The sequence below is a fragment of the Lagenorhynchus albirostris genome, chromosome 2, assembly GCF_949774975.1.
Source record: "Lagenorhynchus albirostris chromosome 2, mLagAlb1.1, whole genome shotgun sequence".
Classification (NCBI taxonomy): domain Eukaryota; kingdom Metazoa; phylum Chordata; class Mammalia; order Artiodactyla; family Delphinidae; genus Lagenorhynchus; species Lagenorhynchus albirostris.
In genome coordinates, this window is record NC_083096.1 from 107,754,446 (window position 1) to 107,779,513 (window position 25,068).

General features: G+C 41.2%; 1 protein-coding gene across 2 annotated transcripts in view; it reads right to left on the reverse strand.

Moving 5' to 3' along the window:
• Positions 1-25,068, reverse strand: part of LRRC8B (leucine rich repeat containing 8 VRAC subunit B) — a 73,952-nt gene that overhangs the window by 24,808 nt on the left and 24,076 nt on the right. Inside the window, exons 1-2 of one of the 2 annotated variants that reach the window (XM_060139604.1) lie at positions 14,505-14,582; positions 9,516-9,571 (exon numbers count right to left, since the gene is read on the reverse strand). The gene's annotated coding sequence lies outside the window, so the exon portion shown is untranslated. Of the gene's footprint in view, positions 1-9,515; positions 9,572-14,504; positions 14,583-25,068 lie in introns of those variants that run through there. The other variant, XM_060139605.1, reaches the window with a different exon arrangement.

Sequence of the window (25,068 nt, forward strand, 5' to 3'; positions counted from 1 at the left end):
ATGTGTAAAGCCTTCTTTATAATTACTACTGAAGATCAAATTATTTTGCAGGCCAGAAAGCACAGTTAGTGTGTGACAACTCAGCATGTATTAATTCATACTTAGCACCACTGGAATATGAGTTTCTTATTCACAATTCATTTTTAAAAGACTGACAACATACGATACACAACTGCATTTATGTGTAGTTAAGCACAGTAAAGACATTTGATCTTTGAAACATTTTACATATTCTTCTACTGCATTGCATCTGTAATGTGCCAGGAAAGAATTTATTGCATAACTCCAGAATGCTACCCAGCTGTCATGATACTTCCTGCACAATACAGTTTCCTTTAGATGTTGCAAATATATTTTCTACTTTAAGCACAAAAAGAAAGAAGAGTCACAAACCTCCAACTACAGTAATATTTTAAAATAATCAGAATGAGAAACTACTATAACTAACCTGTTGGCAAACCACAACTGACGACAAGTTCGCCATATTTATTCTTTTTCTTATTTTATTTATTTAATTATTATTATTTTTTATTTGGCTGCGTTGGGTGTTCGTTGCTGTGTGTGGGCTTTTCTCTGGTTGAGGCAAGCAGGGCCTACTCTTCATTGCATTGCAGGGGCTTCTCCTGTTGGGGAGCACGGGCTCTAGGCGTGCGGGCTTCAGTAGTTGTGGTACGCAGGCTCAATAGTTGTGGCTCATGGGCTCTAGAGCACTGGCTCAGTAGTTGTGGCGCATGGGCTTAGTTGCTCCACGGCATGTGGGATCTTCCTGGACCAGGGTTTGAACCCGTGTCCCCTGCATTGGCAGGTGGATTCTTAACCACTGCACCACCAGGGAAGCCCTGCCATATTTATTCTAACTGAGAATTATTTGTAAAGAATTTTTCCTGTTCATCTTTTTAAGAATTATAAACTTTTCCTCTAATCATCTAATTCAGATTTCCTTTGATGACTTCCTCGTCAATCAGAGAACAAATAAAAATCTGTTATTAATAATCTAATATCTGTTTTCCTACTTTCAAAGCACTTTCATTTACATTAATTTGTTTCGTACCTACAACAAACCATTAAGATAAATATTTTTCTTCACACTTTATTAACATGGAAAATAAGGCAGGCCCAAAGGAGTTATCTCATCCAAGGTGACGAAACTGGCAAGAAATAGTAACAACTAGAACCCAGGTCCTCAGGCTAAAATCTTAGGGCTTGTCCACACCAGACCACACTGTCCAGACCATTTAATCCAATTAAGCCAGTCTGAGTTTTTTCAAAAGCTAAAAAAAAGTTGAATATTTAACTCCCTTCCCTAACTGCAACGGACTGAATGTTTGTGTCCCTGAAAAATACATATTTTGAGATCCTAATCCCTCAATGTCATAGTATGAGGAGGTGGGGCCTTGGGAGGTGCTTAGGTCATGAGGGTGGAGCCCTCGTGAATGGGATTAGTGCCCTTATAAAGGGGACCCCAGAGAGCTCTCCTGCCCCTTCCACTATGTGAGGAAACAGCAAGAACGTGGCCATCTATGAACTAGGAAGTGAGTTCTCATCAGACACAATCTGCTGGTGCCATGATCTTAGACTTCCCAGCCTCCAGAAACTGTGAGAAATAAATGTTTGTTGTTTAAGTTATCCAGTCTGTGGTAGTTTGCTATAGCAGCCTGAAGGGACTAAGACATCAACTTACCCCAACATCTGCATTATAACTGGGTTCCATTTTAATCTTTGAAAGACAAGGATACAAAGGATATAGCTTTCCACAATGTCTCCATTTACATACTATATAATCTGCTTTCTCAGCTAGACTTTTTCTACTGAACATTTTCCACTGAACAATTTAAGACTTTATATAAATATATAGCATCTGGATTTAATGATGTATGAAAAGTCTCAAGCATTCCTATATGTTAAATGATGTTAATTTTTCTAATTGAAGTGCTTAACTGGAGAGTTAGAGCATAGCCGCCCTTTGTCGTTACAAAATTTAATACTGTTTGTGTGTCCAGGAAATTTTTTCCAGACCATATTTTTGCAAACAATGAGGATCCAATCCAAATCAGATCTCTATTTCTAATATACAAATGCACTAAATCAGTTCAAAGAAACAATGTTAAAAGTAAAGGATTTTATGGTCCTAATCCCATTCCTTTAGCTTTTAAACCTCGTTAAAAAAATCATAAAAGCTTTTCAAAGCACATGAATTCATCTGACAATCTCACCCCAAAGTCTCTAAGACTGGAACAACAACATTCAAGTTAGCCAGTCTTTACTTCCCACTAGTCCTTGTTTTACTTTGAAAGCATTTCCAAAACAACCAGTGAAAAAATAAACAAATGATGATCAGATGGTATTTAGAGTCATTGTATGATGAGAACTGGATGCTACTTCAAAGCTCTCTGTCTCTGGCCCCAGGCAGGGACACAGCCAAACAATACAGAATGGGGTTTCTCTATACTACTCTCACTGAAAATTGATTTTAAAATCGCCTTACATCCTTTCAAAATGCTTAGTCCTACTTCTCTCATCAAGATGTTTCTTGGGTCTGGGCTTCCCTGGTGGCGTAGTGGTTAAGAATCCACCTGCCAATGCAGAGGACACAGGTTCGAGCGGGAAGATCCCACATGACGCAGAGCAACTAAGCCCGTGCACCACAACTACTGAGCGTGTGCTCTAGAGCCCACGAGCCACAACTACTGAGCCCGCGTGCCACAACTACTGACGCCCGTGTGCCTAGAGCCCGTGCTCTGCAACAAGAGAAGCCACTGCAATGAGAAGCCCGTGCACCACAACAAAGAGTAGCCCCTGCTCGCCGCAACTAGAGAAAGCCCGCACGCAGCAACAAAAGACCCAATGCAGCCAAAATTAAATAAATAAAAATAAATAAATTTATTGAAAAAAAAGATGTTTCTTGGTTCTAACATATATCTAACTGCAATTTTTTTTGTCTTTCTTTTTTTTGTTTAACATCTTTTTGGAGTATAATTGCTTTACAATGGTGTCTTAGTTTCTGCTTTATAACAAAATAAATCAGCTATACATATACATATATCTCCGTATCTCCTCCCTCTTGCATCTCCCTCCCACCCTCCCCATCCCACCCTTCTAGGTGGTCACAAAGCACCGAGCTCTTTGAGTTCTCTCTCTGAGAAATGATGCGTCAGTATCCAGGATTAATTTGCTCCTTTGCTTTATACTATTATAAATAACCCCCTGAACCACTCTTCAGAGAACTGATGACAATTACTTAGCATTTTTCAAGCACTTAAATGATCACTAGCCAGACACTAGTTTTGAGATCTAAAAGGGAACTAGGATTCATCTAGTAAAGTGTTTCTCTAACATCAATGTTCATAAATCACTGGAGAGCTTATGAAATCACAATGTGATAGGTCCCACCCTCGGAGTTTCTGATTCATTAGGTCTGCATTAGGCCGCAAGAATGTGTATTTCTAACAAATTCCTAGTTGATGTTGCTGGTGCAGAGACCACTTTTTGAGAATCACAAATCTAAGACAGTGGTTCTCAACTTTGGCTTCACATTAGAATCACCTGGGGTACTTTTATAAGAAACTTAAACCCAGGGCCACTCTTAAAGAACACTTTAGTTGGTCTAGGTGAGGCCAGCAATTTTTTTTTTTTTTCCAAATCTCCCAGGAGGAGAAAGCTCACAAGATAGACTGGCAATGAAATATGTGGGGAAAATGCCTACCTTTTAAGTCTTCCTGAAGTTTCAGATGTCTAGAGTGCTCCCCACAAACTACAAAGTAACAGCAACCATCAACTACAGGAACCTTCAGAGATTCAGGTGTAAGGTGGGGGAATACTGAGTCACTGAGCTAGAGAGATTTGCAGGATGGATTTGAGGAGAAGGATTAGAAACAAGGGGCTTGAAAGGCTATTTCAATCACGTGGGCCAGAAATAATATGGAAAACTTTTGTAATATATTTGAAAAGAAGGCAGTGAATGAAATAGTCACTGTAAATGAAAATTCAATGCCACTTAGCAACATCAAATGTCCTAAGAGAGGTCCATGGAGAAACGGGGTCAAAGGATTCCGATTATGATCCTGTGGTATTATAGGATCTTCCACAGTTTATAGCACATAGTGTACAGTAAGTATTTGTACAATAAATAACTGAACGTACAAAAATGCAGAAGGCCGAAGAATATTACGTTCACATGTTAGGCAGGGTGTATCTAAGGTGATTAAGCCTTTCCACAGAGAGGCTAGAACTTGGAAGCATATAGATGGGAAGGATTTGGCTAACTATTCTGCATATTCCAAACCTTAATAGCTTAAAATAGTTTTATTTCTTGTGATTCTGTGGGTGGTTCTTTTATTTCCTGGTGTTGGCTGGCACAAAGATGGCTGGAAGGTGCAAAATGTCCTCATTCATCAGGTTGGTAGTTGGTGCTGACTGCTGGCTGGTACTTTGTGTGAGACTTCTTGTGGCTGTTTGAGTGTCCTCGCATAGCTTGGTGGTTGGGTTCTAAAATAGTGCATTCCAAGCAAAGAGGTAAAACCTGCAGTTCTTTTATGGGATAGTTCTCAAAGCTACACGGTGTCATGTCCACTATATTCTGTTGGTCAGAGGAGTCAGGTACCAGCCCAGATTCAAGGAGGCAAATGCCTCCTCTCAGTGGGAAAAGTGGCAAAGAATGTGCAGCCGTGCTTAATCCACTGCAGTCTACTCTCTGCCCACAAATGATTTACATTCCTCCCACATGAAAGCCTCACCCTCTGCCAAGTCCCCCAGAAGTTTCATTCTGCTACGGCATCGAGTTCAGACTTGAAGTCTAGGATCTTGTCCTCTAAATCATGTCCAGGATGCTATGGGACAACACCCTTAAGATTCTTAGAAGCCTTTCTATCTAGCTGAGAAGACGCACTGCCTTAAATCTTTTTGAAGTCTTAATACAGGGTCCTATACCTGTGCCCTGGCTTTTATTTGCACCTTAAGACCAAGTTTTACTGCACTAGTGCTACTCTGGATCTGATCTTTCAACCTGAGGCCATTTCTTACTTTGAAAGAAACAGTTTTATTCACGACCCCAGAAAATTCTGGATTGGAAATATGTCCTCTAAAGTCTACTTAAAATCTGAACCATTTCTTCTATAATTAATCTCTCTCTTACAATACTTTGGTCATAAGTGGTTTAAAAAAGTCAACTGGTACTTCCAATATTCTGCAGGGAAATCTAAGCTAGATCCACAAATCAGTTAGGTTCATTTTTTATCTTCCATGTTACTGTGTCAATCTTGTTAATTTTTTTGTCAATACGTAACAAAGGTACCGTTTTATATCCTCCAATAGCAATTTCCTCACTGCTCTTCGAGCCACCATTAAGAATCTTCTTTTTTTAAAACTTTTATTTATTTATTTATGGCTGCGTTGGGTCTTTATTGCTGCGTGCAGCCTTTCTCTAGTTGCGGTGAGTGGGGGCTACTCTTCATTGCAGTGCACAGGCGTCTCTTTGCAGTGGCTTCTCTTATTTTGGAGCACAGGCTCTAGGCACACGGGCTTCAGTAGTTGTGGCACGTGGGCTCAGTAGTTGTGGCTCACGGGCTCTAGAGCACAGGCTCAGTAGTTGTGGCGCACGGGCTTATTGCTCCACGGCATGTGGGATCATCCCAGACCAGGGCTCGAACCCGTGTTCCCTGCATTGGCAGGTGGATTCTTAACCATTGCGCCACCAGGGAAGTCCAATAATCTTCTTACTTCCCCTTCAGGTTCACTGCTACCTGGTCTCAAAGCCAATGCCAGATGTTTTCTTGTGGCAACACCTTCCTTCTAGGTACCAATTTTTGTTTTGGTTCCTTACTGCTATGTAACAAACCATCCCCAAACTTAGCAGCTGAAATAACCATTCATCATTTCTGATGAATCTGTGGGATGATGAGGCAGTTCTGTTTCACATGGTGTTGGCTGGAACGCTGTGATGGCTGGAAGGTCCAAAATGCCTCAGTCACAGGGCTGGCATTTTGGCTGGCTGCTGGTCTGGAGCTCAGCTTGAGCTAATGACCAGGGGCTTTGCCACTCCTCCACATGGCTGTTTAGGCTGCCTCGGAGCAAGGTGACTAAGTTCTAAGTAGGAACGTTACAAGCACACAAAAGCAGAAGCTACAAATCTCCTCAAGGTCCAGCCTTAGAAATTACTCCACACCATTTCTTCCTTTTGATGGGGAGAAAAGGAAACAGATCCAGCCCAGATTCAAAAGGAAGGGAAATAGACTCCATCTCTTGATGGGAAAAATCACAAAGTATTTGCAGCCATCTTTAATCCACCATAGGAAGTTGAGAGCATTTAAGTAGCAGATGGTGCCACAGAAATGAATTAATTCTTTGAAAGCATTTAGTGAGTGAAGAATAGAATCTCTCTCCCCTTTACAACATATCAGATGAGGAAGGACTATCAGACAAGGAACAGTAAAGGGGGATAGAATAGCAGGGTCAGTGAGGTGAAAAAGCAGCACAGTGTTTCTGGAGCACAGAAGTCAAAGGGTTTGACATCATAGTCAAAACAGAGAAACCAAAGGAGAATAGTGATGTAACTATCATTCTGCAGCTTCTAACACAAAGCCGTAGAGTGGAAATGGATCTGTGAAACAATCAAATAATATGCTAAATATTAGAAAAATTACCCATATCATCTGAAGTCCCAGGAGAAAGTTACTGAATACGACAATTAAGAGCATGTGAACAGCTCTAGAAATCCTAATTAAATCGGAGTTGTTGAACTTTAAGGAACATTGTTTCACTATTCCTTGTTTCTGATGGTTATGAAATACATCGCGCATTTAATTTAGATGGTAATTGTGTTTTTAGAAAAAGACCTCTCAATTCTTTGACGCTTTAAGTAAGCTACCAAATTATCTAGAATACATTTAAAATGAAGGGCAGCTGCAGTCCCATTACTGTAATATTAACACTAGAGCATAAGCCACCAGTGGCTACATAATTCCTAGAATGTGTAAACAGACAGCAATCTCAAACCCTTCTCCGCCATCTTCATTGTTTATAAAACCGTTTTCCTGACCCCCTCCCATCACCCCAGAGTCACAAGCCATAAAGTCGAGCCAAACCCAGTCCCTGTGCAGTCCCTGGGGAATCACACATGCTCTCCTTTCAAATGACTAGCTGATAGCACTGATCATCAGCCCATTTGCTTCTACAGTGATTCTTCCATAGGTGACCTACCTTTCACAGGAGCAGAATCATACGGACTATTTAACCCAAGAAGAAACCGCAGAGATCAGAGTCTAACTCTTCACAGATAAGGAAACTAAATTTCAAAGATGTTCAAGCAGCTTCTCTAGGGTCACAGGGTTGTAGAACATGGGCTCAAGGACACCTTGCCTAATTTGAAAAGAACTGGGAGGCTGAGAGCATTGCTTCTGGTCACCTAGCCTAAGTAATAATAGGCCAAATAAAACAGGGTTTTGGAACATGAAGTTGCAAAAATAGTCCAGAACATTTCTGTGTTATAATTTTTTAAAACTATAAATCAAAATGAGATTTTTTTTTTTTTAGCTCTGGGACACACAAACCAGTGTATTCTAGAAATACTTAAACATATGATTAAGCCACTAGTCTTAACCCTTTCTCTAAAGTTAACATTTATATACATTCAATTATGGAGGTTAGGACTACAAAGGCATACCAAGGAAATATGAGGCCTTGTTTCTGCTTTCATGGGATTTACAATCCTATTGTGGAGAGAAGACATGCATAGTTGAGAGTTAGCAGCACCATCTTATACTGTCATTTCAGTGCCAAAATGAGTGGGATGATGGCCAAAAGTAAGCAGTGCATTCGGTTCTACACAAACAAAATATCCAAAGAGAATGGGTGAAACATTACTGAGAATGGTAAAGCAGTACTTGTCAAACAAAGGTCAGGATTTAGTCTGTTCATGCAACAAATATTTAGAATGTTTACTATGTGCCAGGCAGAGTTCTAAGTGTTAGGGAAATATAGATGTGCAAGACACAAGATCCCTGCTCTCAGGGACCTTACTGTGTAGTAAGGAAAGAGAGAAAATCAAATCCACACACATGATAAAATCAGAAATGTTATGAAGAATACATAGCTACTTCAGACTGGGGAGTGAGGAAAGGCCTCTTTAGAGGGACTACCATTAGAACACAGATCTAAATGGAGCCTACCAGATGACGATACTGGGGAAGATCATTCCAGGGAGAAGGAGCAAGAAGCTTAGGATGTGTGCAGATCAGAAGGGAGGACACCTGGCTGGAATGTCAGAAGCCTGGGGAAAGTACAGTAACAGAGGGCCTGCAGTCAAGATAAAGAATTTGGATAGTAAGTAGTATAGGAGTGGTGGAAAAGCCACTGAAGAGTCATAAGGAGAAAAGTAGCTGATCTGTTACTAGCTTTTAAGAATTCACAGTCAACTCAATGAATCAGCAGGGAAATGCGGATAGACTCGAGAAGTCCAAGTATCTACCTTCATCTGTAAAAAGAATGGTGTTCAGAATACGGCAGGGGATAGATCTACTGTCCTCACCACTGCTTTACCTGGACTATATGTTTAGAGCTGGGTGACACAGCTTTAAGACATATGTCATATTCACAACACTGGAGAGCCATGCAATTTAATACAGTGTACAAATTAATCATTCATCATGTCAAAGTCAAAAGCTCTGCCACAGAGCTAATTCAAGATTAAACTTCCACAACTGTAAAAGATGAATGATGTTTGCAGGAAGCAACAGGATATAGAGCTTGTTTATTTCTGACTTACCTACTCTAGGAAAGCATGGCCATGTTTTCATTACCGAAACATGGCAAACCAATTCTATACATTAAAAATGCTACCCTAGGGACTTCCCTGGCGGCGCAGTGGTTAAGAATCCGCCTGCCACTGCAGGGGACATGGGTTCAAGCCCTGGTCTGGGAAGATCCCACATGCCACGGAGCAAATAAGCCCGTGCACCACAACCACTGAGCCTGCATGCCACAACTACTGAAGCCCACGAGCCCAGAGCCCATGCTCCGCAACAAGGGACGCCACTGCAATGAGAAGCGTGCACCGCAACGAAGAGTAACCCCCGCCCGCCGCAACTAGAGGAAGCCCATGTGCAGCAATGAAGACCCAATGCAGCCAAATTAATTAATTAATTAATTTTTAAAAATGCTACCTTAAACAAAGATCAGAAAAATATAGACATGGAGTCATGGAGTCTAAGTCTCTCATAGACATTTATTATATTCCTTAGATCTTTAATGTTAAAAAAATGACAAATATCAAACACATACACGTATCCTTTCCTACATACAAAACTAACAAAGGATAGGAAGATGACATTTTACCAAAATGTATACAGATTTAATTTTCTGTTTAATTGGTTTAAAAACATCAAAAGGACTTTACTCAAAACACCTGTAAGAATAGTAATCTCTTTTTACACACTAAGTATTCAGTACTTATTTGCCCCAAGCTACCAGTGTAACAGTAATTATCTTTACCATGTGTTCACAATTCAGAATATTAATCTTACCCTATGAATGCCTGGTCAACCGGAAACTCTGCAATTAGTTTCTATTTGAAAAATTCCTAAAGAGAAATCATAAACATATTGTTATATTTTATGCATCATAGGACTGCAAGACAATTTATCCACTTATGTGGTTCTAAAGTTTCAAACATCTATAATAACTTTATGAAACATATAAAAGATAACTTTTTTAAAAAGCCACTGCTGTTAAAGAGATCACTTTCTGACCTCTTACAAAAGGTGTCAACTAAAACCCAGGGAGAGAAACAAAATCACTGTCACAAGCTACACATTTAATCCCATCACCATGGCAATTTACAAGGCATAAAATATGAACTTTAAATTTTTAATGAAGAAAGAGGTAAGCATTATGAGGCACCACTCATTTTATAAATAAAAGATAGAAAAACTCATTGAAAATATCTATGCTTCTTACAGAAAATAGGGAAACATGGGGAAGAAACAACTTAACGTTTAGGATCGTTTTCCCCTTCCAGTTTTGTTTTTGTTTTTGCTGGCCTGCTAGTTTTACACAACTATGCCATTATAAAATTCAGTGTTATGATATTGAGATCTCTTTTTGCCTCATCATTTCTCATAGGCTTTCTCGATGTTGTTGTAGTTTCTTGAAACATCATTTTTGTTCATCATAATAGTTCATCCATGGCTATGTCATAGGTTACAAAATCATTTCCCTACTGAACCTTATGTTTTCCCTCTTTATTACTAATAATGCTGTAAACATCTCTAACTCTGTTCATATGATTTCCTTTGCATAGACCTCCAAAAGTAAGAGTAATAGATCAAAGAGCATGAACAGTTTAAGGCTTCTGATATATAACATCAAATTACTTCCCAAGAGGATTATACTAATTTTCTCTCCTATAAACAATATGAGTAGGACTCTCACCAGATGTGGGAATCATCATTAAAAATAAAAGTCTTTGCTAATTCCACACATGAAAAGGATCTTGTTGCTTTATTGTGCATTTCTTTGAATTGGGTTGAATGCTTCCCAACATGTTTTAACAATGAGTTTCATTCCTCCTTTCTGTTTCACATTTACCTAAACCAGAGTAATATTTTGCTGAGAAGATATAAATGCAGAACTTAATGAAAGCTCTCTCATAATGACAACTTGTCATCTCAGAGTGCAGTCATTGCTGCCAAGTAAAAAAACAAAATGTAGCTCAGTTTCTTTATCCAGCTTAAAATCACTCAAACAAATTTTGGAAACAACAGCAAACATTATCACCTTTCTTCCTCCCCAGCAGCGAACCAAAGTATAAGTTGCAAGAATGAAATGTGAAAGTACTAAATGGCAACGCTTCTAAGAATAGAAATAAACAGTCCATATTAGGCAAGATCAAAACAGGACTTGGACTGTCAACAGTACTTGTGACAGACCCAGCTGCTGAGGAAGCATCAGTGGGCTCCCCAGCTAGCTATGCTGGATGGGTGTTATAAAACCGGCTTTACCTACCCTCTGAAAAACATTTACTCTCCCCAGGGGCAAGACACAAGATGTGTATTTTCACTGAAAAATTCAATTCCAAAATAACCTAAAAAAATATATCCTGGAAGATTTGGAGATGACAAGCCTAGCACTGAGAGCTCCCTTTCTCAAACAAGAGCTCCTTTCAGAAGGTTCCCAGTGAGGGACACAGAAGGGAATGCTCCCAAGTGACTGTGGATTAAGGAACAATAGGGGATAATCAGCTTTCTGATAGAAAAACAAAAGGCCAAAAGGCTTTTACTTTGAAAACTGAGAAGTCTGGGTGCTCTTATTTCCTTCTGGTCAGTGGAGAGAGTGGAGACTGACAAAACAAACTCCTTTGTAGTAAAAGCAAAGCCCTACTATAAAATTTTAGAATCTGAGAAAGGCTTTCCATTTGGGAGAATTTGTCTTTCAGTGATAGATTCCTTTTTTGTTTTTATTTTTATTTTTGCGGTACGCGGGCCTCTCACTGTTGTGGCCTCTCCCGTTGCGGAGCACAGGCTCCAGACGCGCGGGCTCAGCAGTCATGGCTCAGGGGCCCAGCCACTCCGTGGCACGTGGGATCTTCCTGGACCGGGGCACGAACCCCTGTACCCTGCATCGGCAGGCGGACTCTCAACCACTGCGCCACCAGGGAAGCCCTAGATTCCTTTTAAGATTTAGCAAGAAGTCAAGAATCTTTGCAGATCAATATGGCAAGAATCCCTGCAATGTCACACTTATTCAACCTGCCTTGTGCAATTCCATAAGATTAAGGCTTTAGGTTGCGTAAAATTAAAGTATCCTATTTTCATCAATTTGAAAGGTTCAAACTCTGAATACCAGATTTACTTAAGAGAGGGACATTTCACTTCACCATCGGTCCCACCCTAGGATCACGCCATGAATCACCGCCATAAGCTGACCTCCACAGGCTGCGTTCACTGCTCTTCCATCTGCTTTCCTGGAATACTTTATCAATAGTTCTCTCACACTGTTTTATGACATGTAATAAGCTACTGCCTCAAGTTCCTTGAGGACTGGGGCAGAATCTTATTTACCTATATTCTCAGGATCTATCCCAGCATCTCTTTCCGAGGCTAGGTTAAGCACCTCGATATTACGGCAGCTTCCCTGTACCAATTCATCAATGGGGTGTTGAAACATCTTTGGAAAGTTAGCCAAATTAAACTAAAATAGTATCTACCAGACTTTTCTCAGGGATTGTTCAGAATGTGGTTGGAAGGAAAGACAAAGAGACTTCTGGTCAGTCGAGATCCTGGGAACTGGCAGAAGGGGGAATTAGAGGGGCTCTTTGGCTACCCTCCTCCCTCTCATACAGCTCCTGGCTTCTCTTCAAAATGTTGTGGGGTTTCCCTGGTGGCGCAGTGGTTCAGAGTCCGCCTGCCGATGCAGGGGACACGGGTTCGTGCCCCGGTCCGGGAGGATCCCACGTGCCGCGGAGCGGCTGGGCCCGTGAGCCATGGCCGCTGAGCCTGCGCGTCCGGAGCCTGTGCTCCGCAACGGGAGAGGCCACAGCAGTGAGAGGCCCGCGTACTGCAAAAAAAAAAAAAAAAAAACACACAAAAAATGTTGTGAACAAATATTTAAAGAATAGCAGTCTGAAGTGACATCAAATCGTTAGCCTGCCCAGAGTGACAAGTTAATAGCCCACCTAGGGGCTCCCATGTCTCAGTCCTGCCCCTGCGCTTATCGTGAATATTGAGTAAGCAATTATTGAGTGAACCAATAATACCAGATCAGGTTTCCCCACCCAGTTAGGAACCAAGGGTATGGAGGAGCAGGCCTGGCTCTCTGGAAGACCTGTGCACACATCTGCTGTACAGACATGGTGGGCCTGGAAGGGTGATAAGCGAAGCAGTGGGGACAGAGCCTCAGGCGTTGCCACCTGCTGAGATTCAGAGGCAGAGGCTAAGCCTTCACCCTTCAGAAAGAAAGGAGAAAATTTCATAGTTGCCAGCTTACTCACCAAACATGACATCTCACAGGTCTGAATGCAGAAGTGCTGCCAAACCCAGCCTGACCGGCTACATTATAATGACAGTGAGTCAACGTGAATCAGTGACGGACCAACGCATAAATGCCACAGCAGTCTCAAATGACCTTAATATCATATCAAATTATGATTTCAAAATTCTTCTTTTGTACAAATTAACAGTATAATGCAACAGAATAAAGCTGGGACCGGCGGAAGCGTCAAGATACCACCCCACAAGGATACTGTGTACCATGCTGTTCTGTGCCCATTTCTTGCCCAGTCCACCTTCCCCCAAGACCACAGGCTCTGGGAAGGTAAGGACTTTGTCACCCAGGGCCTGCCACATATGAGATGCTGCTCCCTAAGTGTCGTAGTTCTACAACCCTGTATGCTATTATCAAGCTAACAATATTTCAGGTACAGGGATGGTTTCAGTCTCATAAAACCAGTAACTTCTGATCGTGATCACTATAAGGAATGCTGTATCTGCTCTACCACATTGCTAACCCAACGACAAAAATCAAATTGCCATGCATTGCAAATCAGACTAGTGTTTACATCAAGCTCATTTCTAACCACAAAACACAAAAGTTTAATGTTCACCAAGTACTGAATGACCGTTAAACACAAAAGATGTTTAAAATAAACACTGCTACTCACTCAACCCCCTTACTCAACAAGTAAGTTGTTCCATACCTGGTGCTTCTTTGGCATCGAGGGAATGGTGAGTGCTCTACCGTTTCTATTAAACTGCAGCACAAATAGTTGGTCAGATGCCTCCCTGCCTCTCACTATGAGCTCTTAGAAGAGTTCAGTGTGCAAGACAGGAGCTAACACACAAGAAGTTCTCAGTAATTGTCTGTTGAATGGAGAAAGGTGGTGGGAGGTGGAAAGGGGAAAGCTACCATTTTACTGTGCACTTAGTGACGTACATATTATGACCTCAACTCAACGGTGGGAAGGGTGAGGATGGGAGGAACTAAGAAGCTTGCTCAGGCTCAAGCTCACAAAGGAGAAGAATTCACACCATCTGCTACACCACCTCTCCAATAAGCTATGCTAAAAGGAGTTTTACATAGAATGTGACATCGCTTAAAAAAACACCGACAATATCTTTTAGAGAAACTGAAAGGCACAATCTAAAAATCAGATCTATATAGTTTCCCTGTTCATTACTCAGTATTCCATCTAGGGAAACAGAATCAACAACTGCTCCCTCCATCCTGCTTGCCTCTATTAAGTAATGAAGATCAGCGTGAACGGGAGTGCATCCTACTGGCGCAACCTCTTACAGAGAAACATTCACCCACCCCTGTAACGACAAGAGGAATAACCCAAGTTTAATCTGTATTTAAATGATCTTTTCCATGGGTTTTCTTCCTGGCCTTCCTATTAAAATGTGGTTAAACTAAATTTACGCCACACCACCTAAATAGGACCTTCTTTCTGAATGACTTAATAAAGAAGTATCGCATGTCTTCAATCTGTTAGTTACTTTGTTAGGCTTAGTTCTTACCTGACACTCTTAGGAGGAAGGGAGTATAGCAGGATGGTTAAGATCAAGTTCTGACTGTGTCATTTACCATCTGCTTGATCTTAGGTAAACTCAGTATCAATTTTCTCATCTGTAAAATAGAGATAATAATGGAGTTGTTTCAAGAATTAAATGAGATAACTATAAATCTAATGTTTAGCACAGCAGGAGGTACAAAGTAAATGCTCAAAAATGACAATTTATTAACTGAGTAGGAGGTTTATTTAAAGTGAATTCTTTAAAGGTTGGCTTTAAATTATCCTGTAAAGAGAAACCAGACTGGATATTAGGGGGTTTGGTTTTCCACCCAAGCTAGAGATTTCCATGCCATGTTTTGCAATGTATCACATGACTCCAGTTACTAGAAAGTGTTGTGCAATACAAATATAAACGTAATTTACCTCAATTATTTAATATATGACACATAGGGAAGACCAAGTATCGTGAAACCAAAACAATACAAGGTGATGCAACATTTTTAAAAAGTTAACCTGTGCAAGTACCCTCTACTTTTTGATGCAATGCCTGTCTTCCCAATCAAGATTCATGCTGCAGACAAGTCAGACATAGCCGGTATCACCCAAGGCCATGTTTTAAAATCTATAATCACAGATGCACAACAATGTGAACGCGCTTCATGCCACGGAACTGTACACTTCAAAATGGTTAAAATCGTAAATTTTATATTACATATATTTTACCACACAAAAAAAATCTATCATGTAAAACAGGAAGACTGTTCTGACTGCTTTAAAATGAACACAAATGGATTACACAAAATAAATATACAGCGGGCCCCCATGTACTAGAAAACACACCAACACATACAAATATTATTTTACTGTGTCAAATTTGCTTTGTCCATAATTCATAGGTTATTATAATAAATACTACATATTTCACTATCAATTTTTTTTACCTTTAATTGGAAGGATTTGGGTGAGGGAGATATGTTCTCACTAATTTGCCTAGAAAAGGTGTGGGTCTCTTTTATACTAGATAAACAGCCATATATGAAGCTAACACATTCAAATATCTTCTAGTGACTAGCTAGGTAAACACACACATGAGATCTTTTTTTTCTCCTAAAATAACCACTGAAGCACCCACATGTTTACAGCAATCGATAATAACTTGAGATGAATTTGCAAAGTATTTGATCCTCTTGTTAATCTTTTATTTAGAGGTCAATTCAGCAGAAAGCATCTAGGACAGCCTTACAGGGTGCGAGTCGGGGTGAGGCAGAGTTGGTGGTAAGGCAGAGAGATTGTGTGTGTGTGTGTGTGTGTGTGTGTGTGTGTGTGTGTGTGTAAGTGGTTAGAGAAGAGCCAGCATAATCCTTTACCTTAGTCATAGCAGACATACTTATCAGGCACTTACACTAGTCAATCAATCAATCCCTGAGGCTTTCACAATAACACGTATTTTTGTAGGACTGCCTTGTTACTTCCTTGGTCTCTGGATTATGTGTGGTAGAAATGTCCATTCAAGGCACGAGTGAATAAAGGTAGTGATCCATATCAAATGAGAGACAATTTAATAGCAATAGCTGCTCTGCCTCTCTATAGGGCTATACTGAAGAAGGATGAGGGAATGTAGTAATGAAACAGGATGTTTAAATGAAGGAAAGTAACCATCACCATGGCACACAGAAGACGACTATGAGGCATCACACCCTAACACAAAGAACCCTGACTAGGTGTCAGGAGACCCGATTTCTACCCTCTACTTTACATCTAATTGACAGTATAGTGTTGGGCAAGTCATCTCACATCATCTGACCTGACTTCCCTCACTTGTCATGTTCGAGAGACAGACAAATGATAGCTGGACCCTCCACTTTCTGCATTCCACTATCCTGCGAGTTGATTAATTGCTGCTGGAGCTAAGGGAGACCCAATCTGAAGAAACTCCTATGGAGTGGTGAGAATCAAGAAGGGCTTTGAAAGAAGAAGGTGACAGCACCAGGAAAAGCATTAACCCGAAGATGGCTGCTGCATGTTTCCTTAGAAAGAGAGCACACTGAATGATCTGCAATTGGAAACTAATAAATTGGGCTTGCCAAAAAGAGTAAAAGTGGGTCATAGCAAGAAAAGAAGGTCATCAGGTCAAGCATATGAGGAAAGCATTGATTTTAATTGAAGGGAAAAAGGTAAGAGGGAACCTTGGAAGGGTCCTAATACTACCATCTCTCAGGCAGCGGGGTTCGCCAGGATTCAGTCACTGACCAGTAGCTTCTCTGCTCATGCACATGCTCTCCTGGGATGACATCCTCTATTCTTAAGAATTATCCAGGGATTCCCTGGTGGCGCAGTGGTTAAGAATCTGACTGGCAATGCAGGGGACATGGGTTCAAGCCCTGGTCCGGGAAGATCCCACATGCCTCGGAGCAACTAAGTCCGTGCGCCACAACTACTGAGCCTGCGCTCTAGAGCTCGCAAGCCACAATTATTGAAGCCCTCACACCTAGAGCCCGTGCTCTGCAACAAGAGAAGCACTGCAATGAGAATCCTGTGCACCCCAACAAAGAGTAGGCCCCGCTCCCTGCAACTAGAGTAAGTCCATGCGCGGCAACGAAGACCCAACGCAGCCAAAAATAAATAAATTTAATAAATTTAACGAAAAAGAAAAAATAAGATAAAGGAATTATCCACCACCTCCCTGTAGATGATTCCCCAAAATTATATGACAAGCCCAGCTCCCTAATCCTAAACTGCAGAATCATCTCCCCGCTATCTTCCCAGCTATACACTGAGATGTGTAGAAAACAAACTCAGCATGTCCCAAACTGAACCTGCCATTTCTTCTCACACCCACACCAAACCTGCTCTTCCTGAGCGCCTGAGTATTGGAAGCAACATTAACACTGAGAGCTGAATGATGTTGAAGGTTGACAGCAACATCAAGAGCTCAGGCACCTAACCCCAAACCTTCTTTTCCTCTATTTTCTGAAATCACTTGGTTCTTTTCTTAAACTACTCCCTTCTTTTGCATCCCTGCTACCACTGCCTTGGGTGGAGGCTGCCTCATCTTTGGGGAAGACAGCTGAAATATTCTCCTCTCTTCCCTTCCTTCGTCCCATTTCCATGTTGCAGCCACAGAGCTCTTTCTAAAACACATCACCTCCTGATTTGGTTGTTATCATAAGGACAATGTCTCAGGGAGGTGGTGGGGGGCAGCAGCTGGCACTGGAACACGACGGAAACGAGTGCTATCCAGCTTCTCTTGTGGTTTTATTAGCTCTTGCTATTTCCTTCCCAGGAATGCTAGTGTCTGACCGCAAAAGGCTGGGCGGACTGGACATATTCTGTGATCACTCACTTGAGGACAGCTGGAATTGGAAGAACCACATGGCCACATGGCTCACCCTGGGCACGCACACAACCTCACAAGTTGGATATGGCTGCCTTTAACTTCAGCTCGTGCTGCCCGTGTCATGGATTCTGATACAGTTTGGACTACTGCTGTGAGAGGAAGGAATTTTTAAAGCCTCTGGCTCTGTTTTCATCTACATGTTACTGGTGTCTATGCTCCCAGAGATCAGGCATTTTTACAGAAGTTTTATTCTGCTTCCTGGTCAGCAGCAGTCATTGCTAGGGCAGTCAATTCTGGAAGCATAGAGCCATGATCGCTCCTCCTGCTGAGATGTTGCTCTGTGGATGTCCTGGAGCTGCTTTAGGTAACTGCAAACTGCCCACTTTTTATTTACCTTCATATCTTTTGTTCCCCTAACTCTCCACTCCCCCCACAAGTGAGGGTAAGAGGTAGGGGCTGGTTTTCTCTGCTCCCGGTGTGGAAAATATGCACTGGAACGATTCCCAGGCCCGTCTCCACCGCCATCTGCATGGGCTAAAGCAAACCACTCGCCCAAGTCCAGACCGCCATGTCCTCGACTTCAAAACGTGGCCAATCATACTGGCCCTAAGCTGACAGTAGTGGTAAAAGAAATACTGTGGAAGCATTCTGAAATCATTAAAGGTGCACATAAATGTAATGGGGAACTCATTAGAGAAAACCTTTTTTTTTTTTTTTTTTTGCCAGTAATTTTAGAAGAGGATGTTTTTGGCCTTGGAGCATTATCCTAAACTGAAACAAAACAACCCATGGGGGCCTCCCTGGTGGCGCAGCGATTGCGAGTCCGCCTGCCAATGCAGGGGACACGGGTTCGTGCCCCGGTCCGGGAGGATCCCACATGCCGCGGAGCGGCTGGGCCCGTGAGCCATGGCCACTGAGCCTGCGCGTCCGGACCCTGTGCTCCGCAACGGGAGAAGCCACAACAGTGAGAGGCCCACGTACCGCAAAAAAAAAAAACAAAAAAACAAAACAAAGAAAAACAACCCATGAAGTGAGTCTTATTTACACCATCTTGGTTCCAAGGAAACAAAACAGCAAGTGTTACAAGGTCACTGACACTCCCTCACGCTTAAGTCCTACTACAAAGTCAGAAAGAATTTTTTTAAAAGGCACAGGGGTCCAAGTAGAAATATGTGACCAAAACACAAAACACAAAACTGGCAGTAGTCTTCTCACTGTGAGAAGATAATAACGCGAGCAGAAAGTTCTTCTCCAAATCCACCTTGCAACGATGGACTGAAAATGGACCATTCACACTATCAACTAGGGATTTAAAAAAGAAAGAAAAAAACAGCACCTGCAACCTCTGGCTCACAGTGCCAATGAACTGCAGCCATGCCTGTCTGCCCAACCCAGAGAGGACTTTGAAAACATCACGGTCAGCCAAGACTGCTTATCTCTTCCAGCTCCTATTTTTGCTGGAAGAAGGTGTGGGAAGTAAAGGATTGAGCAAGAGAATTAAGAGAGAAATAGGTCAGTTTCAAAAAAAACCAGCTCTTGTGTCATCGGTGTTTCAGGTAAAAAGTCCACTTTCACCTCAGTGTTAAATCAGTGCTTCATGTTTGCAAGTTGGTTAATGGCTGCTGGTGGTCAAAAACATTGGTTTTCATTTGCTCCTCTGCTGGAGCAGAAAAATGTCTGGTCTCCATTTAGGATAAACATAGTGAGTTGTCTCTTTTTCCGACATTACCTTCTCTGACACCACCTGGGTGTCCTGCGATGCAATCCTATCCTGATACTTAAGTTAGTGCAAGATTCCACAGGTCTAAGTGCTCAGTCCCACAAGACTGCCCCCACTTTAGATGCCAGTCTCAAGTCCCAGTTACTCAGATTACCCACACTTTTGTTCAACTTAATTACAAATTCAGGGGCTCCCACAACCCCCTCCTCAAGGTTGGTAATTCACTAGAATGACTCACAGAACTCAGGAAAACACTTTAGGTTTACAGGTTTATTGTAAAGGATACAACTCTGCACCAGTCAAACGGAAGAGATGCACAGGGAAAGGTATTTGGTGGTGTGTGTGGGGAGGGTGAGTGGTGGGTGTGGAGCTTTCATGCGCCGTCTGAGTACGCCACCCTCCCAGAACCTCGATATGTTCACTCACCTGGAAGCTCCCACACTCTGTCATTTAGGGGTGTTTCTGGAAGTTTCATTACATAGGCATCATTGATTAAATCACAGGCCGTTGGAGACTGAAAATCTCTAGCCCTTCCCCCGTCCTCAGAAGTCAGGGGGTAGACTGAAAGTTCTAACCCTCTAGTCACCTGGCTGGTCCCTCTGGCAACCAGTCCTCATCCTGAAGCTCCCTAGGGGCCCATCCAGAGTCACCCCATTAGCATAAAGCCAGGTAGGGCTGAAAGGGGCTCATCATGAGTAATAAAAGATGCTCGTGCCAGGAAATTCCAAGGGTTTTAGGAGCTCTGTGCCAGAAACTGAGGGCAAAGACCAAATATATATGTATTTCTTATACCACTCATAGACTCCCACTGCATGAGAAGAGTCTTACAGGAGGGCTAGTTCTTATTCAAACTAGCTGCAATTTGCCACAGTGCCGAGCAGTCCACTTAGAAGGCCAAGCTCACCTGCAAGGGCCAAATAGAGCAGGCAGTCATTTAAGCCACGGATGTCCTGAGTTAATGACTTAGAGAAGTTACTTCTTAAGGGACCCCTTCTCTGACCAGGCCCTTCACAATGTGTTCTTTTAGTTCTCTATTCCTTGTTTTCACAGCACTTAGCACACACCTTCGTGTAATTGTTCGATTAAGGTCTACTTCTCTCCCACTAAAGTATAAGCTCTATTCTTTAAAGACATATACATGTCTCATGCTCATCATTGTATCCCCAGGGCTTAGTAGGCAGAAGCTGCTAGTAAATATTAAATGAACATTAAAAGAATTAAAATTAGAACCCCCTCCCCCCCCTTGCTCGGAGCAAAGACCAGAACAACTTCCTATAGTGACCACAGTATCTTATCTTCAAATCACCTAATTCCACATGACATGCAAAGGCCCCTGAATCCTTTAGGAGATAAAGTCTCTATTCCAGCCCTATCAAAAAGAGAAAAGAGATTTAGCTTAGCCATGGCCTTACGAATAATTTGAGGCAGCTCTGGGGATACTGAAGTGATAAGAGTAAGGTCAGGCTTCTAAAAGAACCCACAAAGACCTAATAGGAATCAGGTAGTTGTCCACATTCCAAAGAAGGTGAGTGGTAGGGTTTCTGCACATTGGGTTGGCCTTGGGCTTTAGAATTCAGAGGACTCTGCAGCTTCACTTGGTGTTAGCAAAGAAGAGAAGCCATTTTCTCTCTGGAACTGTGATGGCTTCCCAGGAAACAAAAGCCACATTCCCAGTCTGGAAGTTTAACACATGACTTCTAAACGAGGCTGGGGCTTGGTGTGGCTCAGGGACAAATCCAGCTGCACAGCCTGCATCATCTCCTGTCAGTGACCGAGTTTTCTCCTTTGTGCACAGCAAATGAATCTTAGCAACAGACTTGAAGGTAGAAGGATTGCAGCAAGAAAGCTAATGGTGTCTTTTCTTCCTGTCTCCATTTTTTTCCCCTAACCCCTACACAAGAAATAATATTTTTCTATTTACATTTGACAACATCTTGCGTTTCCATTGTGGGAAGTCTTATTCACTGAAGGAAGGCAACAACTTAGTCACTGTTAGTTGAACAGAGATAGAAATGAAGAGGGCCCTATGTGCCACCAACTTGTGTCATGGCCAGAGATGGGGTACCGAGAGAGTATAGGAGGACTGTCACATCTTGCATCCACTAAGTGTCCTCAACGATCATGACCTAGCTTCTGCTGGGTGCAAAGCATCATCATCCCAGATTTTGAAAGGGACACAAAGGTGTCAAACTCAAACATGAACTTCAAAAAGACCTTATGCTTTGGTAAATAAAGCGTGAATACAAGAAAGATCAAACAAATGGATTACACAGTTATGTTTTAAGGCAATATATGCCAAAGAAATAATAGTCATTGCACAGGTGTTACGAGTTGGACCAAGAAAAATGCATAGGATTTATATAAATGGGAGGTGAAGGGATGAGGGGTAGAAGGGAGGATTAATATTTTTTGTGAAGGAATGAGGAACAAATAAAGAAGATAGGAGGAAGCCAGAGTGAATTTAAGGAGTTAGTGAAGAGACATGTGTGGGTGGAATGGAAGTTTTGAGACAGTAATAATGGAGATAAGAGTGGAAAGTAGATTTGGGTCAAATAAAGTTTAGAATGTCAAGGCTAAGAAGTTTTCAAGACACAGCTCAGCCATTAGCATATAACAGGCACCTGAGAAATAACTGTTTTGAAATAAAAATATCACTTGTTGAATTAACAGTCATATATTTTTATGAGAGCAGAAAGGAATTTAGATTTGATCATACAAGCAGTAGGGAATCACTGATGGTATCTGAGCAGAGGAATGATGGAAAAAAATACATGTAAGGACATATTAGTGTATATTAGGGAAATTAATTTGAAAGCATCAGGAAGAATTCATTGGAAGGGATTTGAGAATGAGAGCAGGAAGCCTAATTCTATATTAGGGTATATATCAGATCACCTTGTAAAATAAAACATAAAGGACTTCATAATTAAAATATCAAGTAGAAAAGTAGTTATGCTTAAAAAAATTACGCTTTCAGATTAGCCAGTAAAATGATGCAACTGGACAAAACAATTAGATTTTGAGGGAGCAGACTTTTCCTAAAAGTCTTAATTGATGTTTTCAAAAGAGAAGTGGATTTGATTAGGTTTTCTACACTAGATGGTACTTGAAAACTTTGGTAGAAATTAGATGCGTTGGGATAAAAATATCAGTTTTAGAATTAGTAGCCAAATATTTCATGCAATGTTATAACACATAAGAACAGTTATTTAAACACACACACACACACACACACACACACACACACACACACACACAATGGTGCCTGATACACTAGTGGCCATGTTAGATACACCCTAAGCAAGCCATCAGCCCAAGAGTATACCGGGCCTTTCTTTTGGAAAAATCATTAGGCATTATGTCACTCACCATGCAATCAAACCTCTGTTTAAAATCAAGTTACAATTACTCTAATTATGGGACTACATTTCACTTGATTCACAGCTGGTGCCTAATCAAACAGTTCTGTAGGCTTCAACACAAGGTAACTTAATTAAATTCAGTGGAAAAAGTTTTTTTTTTTCCCCTTAAGTTTTCTTTAAGCAACTGACTTACCAATTTAGGCATCAGAAATCTTATTTCTATAAAAATTACTACATGAACTAAATCTAAATCAAACCAAAATGCATCCATTAAAAAACAATACTCATGTCTCATAAACACTTTGTTTAAATATTTCCCAGCAACAGCCTTGTGTGGACAAACCAGGAAGTGAAACCAAGTATGACCACATTGTGAAAGCAGAGTAAAATGAAAGAGTACATTTGGAATTAGCTGAAGCACTATTAAGATTTCATTTAAAAACTCATCCCTTGGAAACATCAATTTAATTAAAGCAGTAATAAGAGGAATTGCAAAAGCAGAAGTCTTCATTTTGTTGTCTGGCAATTTCCCTCAATGCGAATGCCTTTTCCTGTGGCCAGGTTGGCTCATCTGAAATGCTAGCGCTTACCTGGTGAATGCAGAACAGGGTTAAGCTATCATTTTCATGCTACTAAGTCAGCCCTGCAACAAAACAATCAGTCTTTAATGACTTACTTTGGAGAAATGTACCTTTTGCTTCTAAGGTAACAAGCAAATCCCACTTCTCCTAATTGTTTTGCTGGGATTACTGTCATTCCCTGTATTTTACTTTAAATTATAAACTCCTTAGAAACAGGAACCATATTTTACAGTTGGATTAGATTGTTTTTTAACTGAGTATGAAGACTCAGTGACCCAGACATAGCAAGAGTTATAAATATATAACGATTATTCTTATTCTTATTATTGTTCAAGGATAGTGTCATCAAACAAGACTTGTCACAGTTCATATTTTCCTTCTAGTCAGAATCATAAATCCCTGCACTCCACCACCATATCCCTCATTCCTAGAAGGATGCCTGTGGAAGAGGCAGCTAGAAGATACCTGTGCAAAAACAGAATGAAGTCTCACTATTATTTTTTATTCTTATTTTTGATTTTAAGCAGGATTTGAGTAAGCTTAATATGAGAAATAATGCAATATTTGTACGGGTATTTCATAGCAATCTAAATAAGGTAGTTCCTAAACTACTTATGACTTCAGCAAGTAATCAGGTACCCCCTGTCAGACACTGCACAAACACAATGCAAATGCGAACATCAGTGCTACTCTGCAGACAAAGCAGACACGCTGCTGCTACATACGAGAATGAAATTTAAAGGGAAAAAAACCTATGTAAGTAGTGACATCCATTGGCATGTATATGTGCCTGTATAAACATGTGTGTGTGCATAATAGTATACATAATCATGCGGGTAGGGAATTCGATAAACATTTGCTAGCCTACTCTGTGCAAGAAGTGTATTACTCCTAAGAAGATGAGGCAATTCTATTGCCATCGCGTAAACAGATTGAAGAGACTGCCTCCGGGTCTAACAAGCTCGGCTATGAACCCATAAGTCAGTATGGAGGCAGGCCAGCTGCCTAGGCCGTCTCCTTCCCTCTGGTCACCTCATTTTCTCCTGGTTACTCTCTCACTCCCTGTACTTTCACTCTAGTGCCTGATACTTTATGCTTGTAATTACTGGATTCTCTTGACAGGGGAGAATTTGTTGAACATTTGCTGTGGTGTGGGCTAAATAGGACAAGAAGGAATGACAGTCACTAAATGACAATTTATTTTACTTCTGCATTTCACCTCATATCTACCCTTAAAATACTCAAAGTTAGGGAGACGGGAAACATACACAAAATGAATAGGGAACGGGAATACATATAATCAAGAATTAAACAGTATAGTTGAGAAAACAATGAAATACATCTGCATAATGCTTTAAAGTTTATGGAGTATTTTTTTCCCATAAGTCATTTAAATCACTCACCTGACTTTATGATAAGGATACCAGCTCAGAGAGAAAAAAATAAGCTGCCTAAGTCAGATGTCTGGTGAACAAGAGCTTGATCCCATAACTGACACCAAATATCCTGTTGTTCTCACCATCAGAAGCTGCCTCTCACAAAGGCCAACAATTATAGTTCAGGGAATG